This window comes from Cibotium barometz, chromosome 25 (genome assembly GCF_041138505.1).
Source record: "Cibotium barometz isolate CiBa-2024 chromosome 25, ASM4113850v1, whole genome shotgun sequence".
Taxonomy (NCBI): domain Eukaryota; kingdom Viridiplantae; phylum Streptophyta; class Polypodiopsida; order Cyatheales; family Cibotiaceae; genus Cibotium; species Cibotium barometz.
Window position 1 is genome coordinate 16,518,439 of NC_141070.1, and position 12,375 is coordinate 16,530,813.

The following is a 12,375-nucleotide window of genomic DNA, read 5'->3' on the forward strand; positions in this document are numbered from 1 at the left end:
CTGCTACAAAAGTGTGACACACATGGACTAGGGCTGCTTGTACGAGAGAGATGGTTGACCAGCAACATGAATAGAGAGAGTGCTCATGAGCTAAAAGAGTAGCTTTTTCATTGGTTTGCAAGGATACTTGGGCTGCCCAAAGAGAGAGAGAGAGAGGGGGAGAAAAGAGTGACATGGACTAGCTTGCAGACAAAGACACACACACACACACACACACACACACAAATATATAGAGATGGCCCTATAACATGCACACCATTCAAGAAGAGAGAATGAATGGAGAGAAAGATTGTGTGCTGAGAGAGATGGAGATGAGAGAATGAGATCTACATAGTAGTGAGTGAGTGAGAGAGAGAGAGAGAGAGAGAGAGACTTTCTTGATTGCAAGTTACTGCTCTACTACCTCACTTTGCCCATTGCAGAGTGGACAAGAAAGGCTTCCTTCTCAGCTCACAGTACCACTAGAGTAGCATCAGGGCTCTGCATGTCAAAAGGAACTTCTAGCTCAAAATGCGGTTCAAACATGCGAGTGGGTAGGGCCCTTACATGTGTGGATGTTACAACTTGCATGGTCTTTTACTCTAAATTAACAATAAACTATATTTTACTAAATTAACAATAAACTAAAGTTTTAACCCACATCTAGGTGCGTTCAAATAGTACCGTTTTGTTGCTTTTTCAATAGAGGTTTAAAGCACAAAAAGTGTACCACCTTACCATGCATACACCGGATAATGGAATGGATGCCAATAGAGAAAGATTTGTGTGGAAGTGCATGAAAATGCTGGAGTTTGCTGAGATAGTCAGTAAAGAAAACAACTAGATTCTATGCACCCAAAAATAATCATACAATTGTTAAAAATGACTAAGAAGATTTGGAACAAGGTTCAATCCACCAAGATCTCATGAAAATTCTATAGACATCACTGATGGCGATAATAATGTTAAAGTGGATGATGGTCTAGTCCCCTATGGTTCTACAACTGAGAAGCTTATAGAATTCAAGAGTGAGAAATTGATGAAGGAGACTTCTTTCTCCCATTGTCTCCTCATCATAGCACTTTAGGTGGAGTGTGCATAAACTTGATGTGCAATGATTTGGTCCACTATGCAAATCCATCTATCAAAATAAAATCGTGCAGATAAAGGTTGTATCTTGAGAAGTAGTATGCCCCACAATGTAAATCTATCGAAGGATATGGATTTGGTTTGTCCTTTTGACTATTTTCCTTTATTATTTTTGTTCTCCATGTGAAGCTCGTTGAAAAATACATTAAATGTTTTTAAATGAGTATAAGATGGGTACAACTTTGTTTATGAGTTTTGGACTTTATTTTGATTCATAAACAAATGCCGCGATTTCACTCTTTCGTTGGTTTCTAACGCTGAAGCCTAAAATTTACTTCGTGGGCTCAATAAACAAATAGCTTCAAGACACTACGTTGAAGCCTTGGAATTGATTTGAACTTTAAAACATTGAGGTTGGACCCTGGGACATATTAGTGGTTAGGGAGGTAAACCTAATTGATAAATATGCATCAATGTTCACGAAAAACCTCGGTTTAGTGTCAGGTGAATGGCAAATTTTGAAAAATAACCTTCAAATTTCAAAATAACAATTCACACACTTACAAATTTTAAGGGATTTTAGTTATGCTTTTGCTAAAAACCTTTAAAATTTAGAAAACACCATACATAAATTTGAGGTTGAAAGTTTTTTGAATTGTTGGGAGAAATGTTTTCTGAGAACACTGATATGCATATGAGATCAATTGCATGTAAAAAACCACTCAAATAGGATAATAAAGAGGAGCATTTAATGTTAAATAAAGATTAAATATCCCTCGACAGTTTTTTCAGGAACCAAGGTAATGCCTCCAAACTTTGTGGAAAGGTAAACTTTGTGAAAGGCTTTTCACACACAAGTGGACAAAACAAGATAAAAAGCTCAAATTATTGCACGAGAGGGGACACGGGCAAGGACAAGTGCAGTGACTGCATGTGGGAGCATTTCTTCCTGAGGGAGCATGCTGCGTGGCTTGGTGGGAGCGGAGGTTAAACACCTGTTGTGCCTCCATGTGGCAAAGCCTCAAAAGGGAGTAGCTAAGGACAAGTAGTTTTTGGATGGATGCATGCATGCACATTGCAAACATACAAACATACATAGGCAACATAAAAAGCGACTTTACCAAAGGAGTGGCTTTACGCGACAGTTACCGTCCCAACGGTACGCTACAAAAACTTGTGAACCACAACAAAAGAATTTCTGAGTCTAAATAGCGGCTAAAACCAAAAAGGTTTTCTGCCTTTTAAGTTTTTCTTCCCCAATATATATTCTTACATTATAATATATATACCTTGATTCTTTACCACTTGTGGGTATTGCATTAAAAAAAAAGGTTTTCTTGCCTTTTAAGTTTTTTCCCCAATTATAATATATATACCTTAATTCTTTACCAATATATAAGGACTTTTTTTTTCAAAAAAAGGCGAAATTTATATTAATGAGAAAGGAGGGAATCCAAGACTACACCACGTGTTGACATGTGTAGAAAAACTTCCTAATTGGACCAGTACATCACAGCACGTGAACAAGGCATGAGCCCACACTCGTCAGATTCCTGAAAAAAACGGGTTATCTTGCATGCAATCCTAGCCGTCGTGTTTTCGAAGGAGGGCTGGTGCTGCATGCGGGGTCCTGGTTCTCTGCTTGGGGCTCCTGGCTCTGAGCTCCCTCGCCTCCTGCTCGGGGGCTGGACGGGGCTTGTACTGGGGAGCCCTGGACAGCTGGAGTGAAGCTTCCTTTTCTCGTCCGTTTCATGCATGAAGGCCTCTGCGGGGGTGAAGGTGCTCTCCATCGCACCTTGCTGTGGGTGATGTCTCTTTCTGTTCCTTATTTATCCAGCTATTCATGTGCTTGGTCAGACGGTGGGCAAGGGCTTTGGCGATGATCTTGTACACACTGTTAAGCATGGTAAGAGGTCTCCAGTTTCCTACGTCCTCCTTAGGGCCTTTTTTGTGAATAAGCTTGATCAGGCCTTGATTAGATTGGGTGGGCAATGCTCCGTATTTGATCGCTTCTTGCCACACTTGGAGGATGGGGTCTACTAATACCTCGCTGAAGGTTTGGTAGAATTCAGCAGCCAAGCCGTCTTCCCCTGGGCTTTTATTAGGTTTGAGAGATAATATTACCTCTTTTATTTCCTCGTGGGAGATGTCCCGCTCCAGAACTTTTGCTAGATTTGGAGGAACAGTGACTTCCCTTGCATCTTTGATGGTCTGCATGGCCTTCAGCTTGCTTTGAGAGGGGGGTCCTGCTTCAAGGAAGATATCCCTGTAGTAGTCAGTTAGGAGCTGCGTGTTCTCCTCGTGGCTGCTAGCCTTAACTCCATTCTTGAAGCAGAGGAGGGGGAGGTGTTCATGTCTTTGTTTCACTTTTAGCATCTTGAACATTTCTTTGCTCGGTCTATCTGCTTTGCCTGCCCACCAGTCTCTGGTGAAGAGCTTGGCTTGCTGGAGGGCTATTTCCTCCTCCCTTTTGATTTGAGCTCTGATCTGGTTAAGATTTCCAGGGTTGGTAGAGGACTCCTGCATCCGAAGCTGCGATTGGAGATTTCTGAGCCTGCTGGTCCTGTGGGCTATAACCTCCTTCCTTACTTGCTTTAGGAGGTTTTGAGTGGATTTGATGGCGAGGTTCCAAGCTTTAGCCGGGGGGAGGTTGTAAGAGAAGAAGGATTTCCAGATTTGGCCTATTTCTTCCTTGACCAGAGGTAGTTTAAAAAGGGCTGGATCAGTGTGGAACCAGCCAGCCTTGTGCCTGGTGTCTTGATTATCCATGGTGGTGATATATAAGGACTTTGTTCAACCCTAGTTCAGCAAGGATCAACCAAGGGCCTCTTGGATAACACCCCTCCTCCTCTACCTTTACTGCCGCAAATTAATGGTGGTGGTGTGTGTGAGTTGTACATAAGCCGCGAGTGTAAATACCCCTCGTCCTCTACCATTACTGTCGCAAATTAATGGTGGTGGTGTGTGTGAGTTGTACACAAGCCGAGTGTCAATATCGATTTTCTAAAAAAGAGTTGCCTTCAAGAATGAGATAGTAACTCTTAAAGTTCTAGGATGTGTAAGGTTCATTTTCATCACTCCTTAGTTATCCTTAGTTATTCTAAGGTTCCTTTACATCTTTTACCTTCTCTCCTCCTACCAAATTTTATCTCAGACTCCTCGATGGGTCTTACCATCAAAAAGTAGAGATTCCATAAAATAGGGGAACAAGAAAACTCTATAGGAATCCTTTTGACTATGTTAAAATATGAATAAAGGTTGCTCATTGTAAAGGGGTGAGATTGTTTCTAGCTTCCTCTATGACCAAGGTAATTAAGAGTTCCAATAAAGGTTGCTCATTGCTAAGGGGTGAGGTTAATTCTAGCTTCCTCTATGACCGAGGTAATTAGGAATTCCAAAAAGTTGGCTGACTTTTCATGGAATGTGAAACTTTCATGGTGGTTCATGCTTTTTGTCGACAATAACATTATCCTCAGTAAGAGTAAGGGCTTTCTCTAACACAAGAAGAATTGAGTCATGTTCTTCCATGTTATTATTGACATTCATGATTAGTTCATCTAATTCTATCATTCATCTCTTGTAGAAGCACTAATGCTTGGCAGTGTCTTGCAAGTCTTGTGCTAAGATGAAAGTCCATTCCTCCAAGCCTAAAGTTCCTAAAAGGGTGCTATTACCTTCTTTTTTTAAAGTGCTTACTTATCATGGTGTCTGATACATACCCAAGTGTAGCCCTCAAGGACTAGTGATGAGAGACAAAGTGGCTTGAACTGCCAGAATTAGAACCTTGAGCTCCTTGTTTAACCCAATTTTTAAAGGTCTTCATGCCATGGTGTTGTCATAGGAGGGAAGCTTTAGCGGTCTAAACTTGGATGGCAAAAAATATGTGTGCATGTAGATTTGCTAGAACTTGAAATAATTTAATCATATATTGATAGGTAACAGTAAGGAAAGGCAAGTAATTTATGATGCTTTTGTATTGCAAAAAAAAAAAATTAAATATTCTTTGAAGTAATGTTAATGTTCCTTTTAAAAGATGTCAAACCTTTATTCCAACCATCACCACTCACCTGTCACCATCCAAAAGAATAAGTTAGTAAGCATAACATAGTGATAGGCTTGTTATTATTGTCCAAAGTAAATGGAGAATTTAATTAGTAAGAACTCACACACATGGCATATTCACAACACAAAAAAGTATTGACATAAGCCTCTATTCAATATATTATGTTTAATATGCACAAAACATCACACGTGGTTAAATGGAATCTAAGTATAAGTCTCATAACCATGTGTAATTGCTCCTTGGCACCTTATCATTGACCTTGTAATGTCTTTAGTATGACAAAGGAGGGGAAACAAACACTTTAAAAGTTCTTTTTAGATAAATGAAAATATAACTTTTATTTTTAAAAATTTCCACATTCATTGTGCAAGTTGACCTTATATGTAACTTATTATTGTTTAATGTTTATGGGCAAGATGATCATATAATTAATCTATTAATACATAAATTGCTATTACATCCCAATTTGCCAATCAGTGAACCACTCGATAGTCATGCTTTTGATGGCATGGAATAAATTTAATTTATCTTGATCAAGACCTATATATTGTGGATATATTGACCTTGTGCATTAAAAGAAAAATTCAATCACGTATGTTGTTGTCTAGACAAGCCTTTTAAGGTTTTTTTTTTTGGCAATATTCATACATTATATACCTTATAAGGTATGTAGCTTAAGCCTTTGCATGCACGCGTGCACACACACACACATAATGGTTTTACTCCAGACTTCTTCATCCTAGTGCCTCTTCATCGTACCACTTTGGGAGGATTGTTAATGTAAACAACTTACCCTTTTAACTTAAAGAAGTAGTAGCACTATATAATGCACTACCACCACAAAGCTGATAGCCTTGATTAATAAGTATGCCTATGAGATCAATTGAGTGAATATATATATATATATATATATATATATATAAAACCGCCCAAACTACGAACACGGATGTAGTGGAGTGGTTAAAGCGAACGAAGTCCTAGCCGATGGTGCGGGTTCGATCCGTGCTCTCTACGGTGTTGCACATCCATGTAACTGGAGTTGGGTGTGTGAGTAGTGTATATAAAACTGGTGTTTCTCGCCAAATTTAAAAAAGAAAAAGAAAAAGAGAAACTGCCCAAACAAATTTACAAACCCCTCCAATTTTCCAAGGCAAGAAGGTTAAACAATTTGTGTAGAGATAAATATATTTGTGAAAGATTTTTCACACACGTTGACAAATCAAGATAAAAGGCTCAAACAATCACAGCCTTTTAAAGCTTATGGAACAAGGTGGGCACGGGCAAGGACAAGTGTGTGAGGTCCTTGATGTGACGATGGAAGGCCATGTGGGAGAGCGGCTATTGGCTGACTGTTACTTTCTGAGGCAGCACGCTGGCTGCCTGACGTACTGGGTGGATAGGGTACACACGTGTGTGGCAAAGCCTCAAAAGCTAGTACCAGTTTTTGGAGGGATACGCATACATACCTTACATACTTTACCAAATACATTGATACAAAGTTCTCAGTAGGGGGCGTTGTCGGCAAAAGCTCTACGACAAGTACCCCGCAGGCCCCTCAAAACATCTCCCCAATGGTTGGTACTCTACAAAAGCTTGTGAACTTAAAAAACTCTCCAATAAATTATAGCCTCCATAGCACTGCTCGAAAAAAATGTTTTTTTTTCAACCCTTTATATTAAAGGCAGTGCATAGGCTTAATCGGGATTACAGGCAACATTGAATTTCAACCCTAAAACTTTAAGGTAGATTTCAACCCTTCAAATTAAGGGCAACATTGAATTTCAATCGGGATTTCTAAATTTCAGCCGGGAAAATCACAGTACGAACCGGGTATGTGAGTACTGGTCCATGGTCTTAAAATTAGTGTTCAGGATCTAAAAAAAATTGAGTGAACCCTACATCACTCCTTGTCACCATAGGTTGAAGACGAAATGGTAAATTTGAATAAGAATTTTCTTCATATTCTTTTTTCGGATCAATATTAAGTATATATATTATCTGACTCAATATTAAGTATATATATTATCTGACTCAGGTTGGTGATAAAGATTTAGCTGTATATTCAGCTCTCAATTTTCTTCATATTTTTAATTATTTGTTTTGAAAATATGGAGACAACATTTTTCCTTCTCCTCTCAAGATGAAGCAAATTTAGGCTCCAAGATAAAGCAAACCCATCTTTAACCTTGCTGAAAAGTGTAGCACTAGCTAAAAGGTCAGCCTTTCTCTCTCTCTCTCTCTCTCTCTCTCTCTCTCTCTCTCTCTCTCTCACACACACACACACACACACACACACACAAACTGATGTATCGGCAACACACTCACTCCTACTTCATAGAACATAGAAGATGAGTACTTCATATAAAATTTTATTTATTTCTACTTTGACAAAGATCAAAGCTTATAAATTTGTTTCTAAATTAACTTGTCTTTCATCTATGTTATCTATGTAGACCTACTTTGACAAAGATCAAAACTTAGTAGTGCTTCTAAAGCCTACACATCCAATTATTGAACTTCATTCCAACCCCCACTGGTTTTTCCATTGGATGGATGCATGCAATGTGCTACCCTTGCCTTATAGAGACACTTACTCCTTGTGCAAAGTTGGTACTTGATTGTAAAATTTCACCTACTTATAAAAGAAAATCTTGAATTTAGGATGGATGATGTGGTCAATGAATGCAATGGGGTCTTATCCCATACTGACTTCTATATCTTTTGATTAATAATAATGCCTTAAAAGAAAATATTTGAATTTATGATATCACGGCTCTAAATACCACCATAGCACTAGAAATATCATCCCATCTCATAAGCCACTCTCATTTATTGAGAGAGGGTCCATAGCTTAGAGCCAAGACTTTGAGATTTTATAAGTATGCAAGCATTGCTCGCTAGGAATATGTGTGTGCGTGTGTGCTTGTATATGTGTATATGTGTACATGTGTGTGGACGCACATGCATGCATATGTGTGTGTATCTATATATACATACATACATATGTGTGTGCATGTGTTGCAGACTGAGCTTTACACCATGTTCCATTATAAATAGTGTAACATCAAATACATTACAAAAACATAATTTACAACACGAGCATTCAACAATGGATTGTAAGATATTCACAAGCAGCCTTAAACTTTGGCAAATGCCCAAAATAAGCTAAAATGGCATGCATTGATTGTACCTTCATAAAAGAAAATAACAACATGATAAAATGTACAAATTTTAAAGAAAACAACGTCCATTTATGAATTTATAAAAACAAGTAATCTATAAAGTATATTCTATCATACTTTAACATCTATTTGAGTAATAATTTACAAAGGCAAGTTTTTGTCACAAACTCTTGGAAACTACAGTCAAGCTGCTAAAGGAAAGTTTGGAATGCCAACATTTAAAAATTTTGAATGCCAAATTTTTGTTAACAAAAGGTAACACTTTGATATTTGTTTTCAGTTTGTGTATACCTAGAATCAATGCTTGTGAGGTTTGCAAATACTTAGACTATGTGTAATTAGCAGTATTAGGGTTGCAGGAAAGCACACAAAGCTTGGAGAAGAAGAAGCAAGAATGCACACAACACACAGTGTATTAGATTGTGTCAATGTGTATAAAAGATAAGTTAGCCCTAGAATGATGGGCGTATATACAAGCCGGGGGAAAAAACCTCCTAAGGAGGAAAAAAGTGCCTCGGCGGTCCTAAGTGTGTTCACACACATCACTGCCTATATATATGGCAACAAATCCCCCCTGGGAGTGATGGTGTGAACGAGAGCTAGCACTCATGTATAGGGAAGTGCCATGCTCGAAGTAGATCAGTCCACAAAGGGGAGCAAGCCCAAAGCTTTGCGGAAAGCTTCAAACTTCTCACGAGGAAGCGCCTTTGTGAAAAGATCGGCGAGGTTGTCCTGTGTTGGCACATATGCCAAGCTGATCTCTCTTGTGTTGGCACATATGCCAAGCTGATCTCTCCTCTGAGAGTCTCTCCTTGACATAGTGATAATGCATCAGATGCAATAATCGTATCACCAGAAGTCAAATCATGAACAGTACATCTGTCATCCATAAATTTGACTACAAGCCCAAGTCTAGCAAGCGCAGAGGCAGACAATAGATTCTTCTTTATCCCTAGCACATACAAAGCATCTAAAAGTGTGAAAGCGCTACCATTTGTAGCAGTAAGCTCTTGCAGCAAAAAGGCAGCCCCTTTACCCTTGGGCAGCACTATTGCTGTGGTTGTTGCTCACTAAGAATCGACCTTGTTGGCCTCTTAGAGACAAATGGTAGGCCCCACCGGACCCAAATGAAGCACCAATGTCAGGTGTCATTATTTAGCACCACATAAACCAATTAATGTGGCCATTTTTTAATTAGCATTTGCCTATCTCACCAGAAAAAATATGGCCAAGGGAGGCCATGCCGACGCCTTGGCCATATTTTTTGTGTGATGATGGGCAAATGCTAATAAAAAAATGGCCACAATAACTGGTTACCCCACACTAGGGTAACTACCTCCCTTGGCTATATATATATATATATATATATATATATATATATATATATATATATATATATATATATATATATTTGGGATCAATAATAAATATATATAAACTTAAAACAAAGGTCTAGGTATTCTGAAATACAGCAAAGTGAAGAAAAACCCTATGTTGCCCTACGAACCTCTACACATCACTTTTCACTTCATTTAAAATTTTACAAAGAAAATCCCATCTCTCCTCCTCCATCAAGAAACTAGAATGCTCCCAAGATATCTGATGGCCCAGCAAGATACATGCCTCCATCATTTGGTTCCCACTGGGTTTTCTATAAAAGCAACAAAAGTGTGATCAGCCTATTTTTCTTTAAAGTAGCACCTCTGAGTTCTGGGGCCAAATCTAGGGAGCACGTGGTTAGCGAGTGGGGGAGTGGATTCATGGTGATTAACCTCTTTGCATGCATGGTGCATGCAACCCATACGTCGAGATGGGTGGTCGAAGAGATGCTAGCATGGCTGATCCAGCCAGTTTGTGGCACCAGGGTGATGAGGAGGGCTCGACTGGATGGGGGGATTGGGATCCTGATTTTGAGGAGGAGATGAAGCGGCGTAGAGAAGAAGCGGAGGCTGAATATTCCAAGAAGAAATGTGTGCCCAATTGGTTGAACGATAGGCTATGCTCTAGCAAAAACCAAGGTATGTTTGAAGCTTAATCCAGACTTAGTCAGGAGCTAGGTTAGGGTGTTCTCAATGCGTAGCATTTTTATCTTTTGCCCTGGTAAACCCCCATCTAAAGTGGAGCTAAGGAGGTGGCTTCAGGAAAGTATCCTGCATGATAGCGTAGTCTCCAAGGTCTTCTATTTGGGAAAAGGTTTCTTCAATGTCCTCTTTATGAAGGGTCAATCCGTTTCTGAGTTATTTGCTAAAGGTCCGTTGTTTTTTGGTCAACATCTAGTGCATGTTTTTCCTTTCGGTCCGTTATTTGATGTTAACAAAAGCATGTAGAGTGCATGTCCGTTATTTGATGTTAACAAAAGCATGTAGAGTGCATGTCCGGTTTGGGTTGAGGTGGTCAGTCTTCCCCCTTGTTGGCTCAGGCCAGCCTTGCATGATATTACTTAGACTCTTGGGCCAGTGATGTATATCCCTAATGATGAGGTAGGTGGTAGGCAAGGTAACAATTGTTGCATCACCTGGAATACCGCCATTGAAACCCTGGTCAATAAATGTGGATCTGGGGCAATTTGGTATCATGGAATTAGGTTTGAAGTTTGGTGCATTCCCAGGTGCATGCTTTAAGTGCGGAGCATTTGGCCATATTGCAAAAAATTTCTCAGATCAGATTGAGGAAAAAAGGAGAGGAGGCGAAGAAAGGTAGCTTGAGTGGAGTGGATAGAGCTAAAGCTTCCACTGCTGAAAGTTAGAAGAACGAGGAGAAAGGAAAAGAGATGGTGAATGAGACTGGTGAAGGTGCTTTGGAGGGTGAATGGGTTAAGGTTAAAGGGAAGTCCAGTGTTAGACATCATCCTAAAATATGCCAAGGTGTTGTCAGCAATGTAGTGAGCGAGATTACCACCTCCATCGATTCTTCATTAATTCAACATGCTTGTGATGCGGCTGGAATCAGCATGAAAGGGTACCAACCAATCCGTCAGGTTGTAAAAGATGCATTTCTAAGACAAGGAATCACTGGCACTTTATTTCCTACACTCAAGGTGATTCACAATGTCAAGCGTATCAATAATGATGATGTGCAGTGAGCTATAGGACAGTTTTATCACATTGAGGACACACTAACATTAGACACAGGGTCGAGTAGAAAGAAAATCAAGACAACAAGTACATAATTTCACTATGATGTTTACAATAACGTCTTTGTTTATATTGAGAGACTACAACAAGCTATGGTGAAGTTCTATGGTCTTTCACCAGAAGGTGAGAACTTGCAATTGTTACTATTCATGTTTTTCAGTAGAAAATGAAGACGATTATTTTGTTTTGAATATTGTAAATTACCGTTTATTTACAGTTTTGGGGAGCACACTTTCATTTGTGCTCAAGCTAGATGAGTACCAAATTGTGAAAGGTCGGAAGCTAGAACATATGAGCATTATGCTCATGAATGAGGCCATGATTTGTGCATGGGAAAAGACTACCAAACCAAGTTTTAGTGTACAATCTGAGAAAGAGGTATGGTGGCTTGGTGCATTCGAGATACCAAAGGAGACACATGAGGTATTGACATGGATGTTTGAAAGGACTCCCTGGATAACAGATGTAATTAAAAAGCAAATTGATGGTCAACTTTTAGATGTAGAAAACATAGGAAAGTTCAAGGTGGATTGGAATCTTGGGGGAGATTTGAAGACAATCAAATGCATGAGGGTTGTGCTCAAGGCGTGACATCAAGATGGCCTTGTCCATACTGCAATGCTCAAATTGATATTCCTAGGCAGAAAAAGACAAACGAAAAAGGTATACAGAAGTTGGTTCTGTTGGGAAGGATGCCTCAAAAGGTCCCAAGAAAGGGAAGAAGCAACAAGAAGATGCAGTAGATCCAACCGAGTCAACTGATGATGAAGATGAGGAACAACCAAATGCAAGATGGGTGGAAGGTGTCATGTCTTGTGATATGCTAGGAGAACCAAACAGGAATTCAAATTGGAGCCCCATCATTAATTTTCCACTAAAGAATATACACTTTCGCACACTTCATGCATTCATGAGAATCTTTGATCGA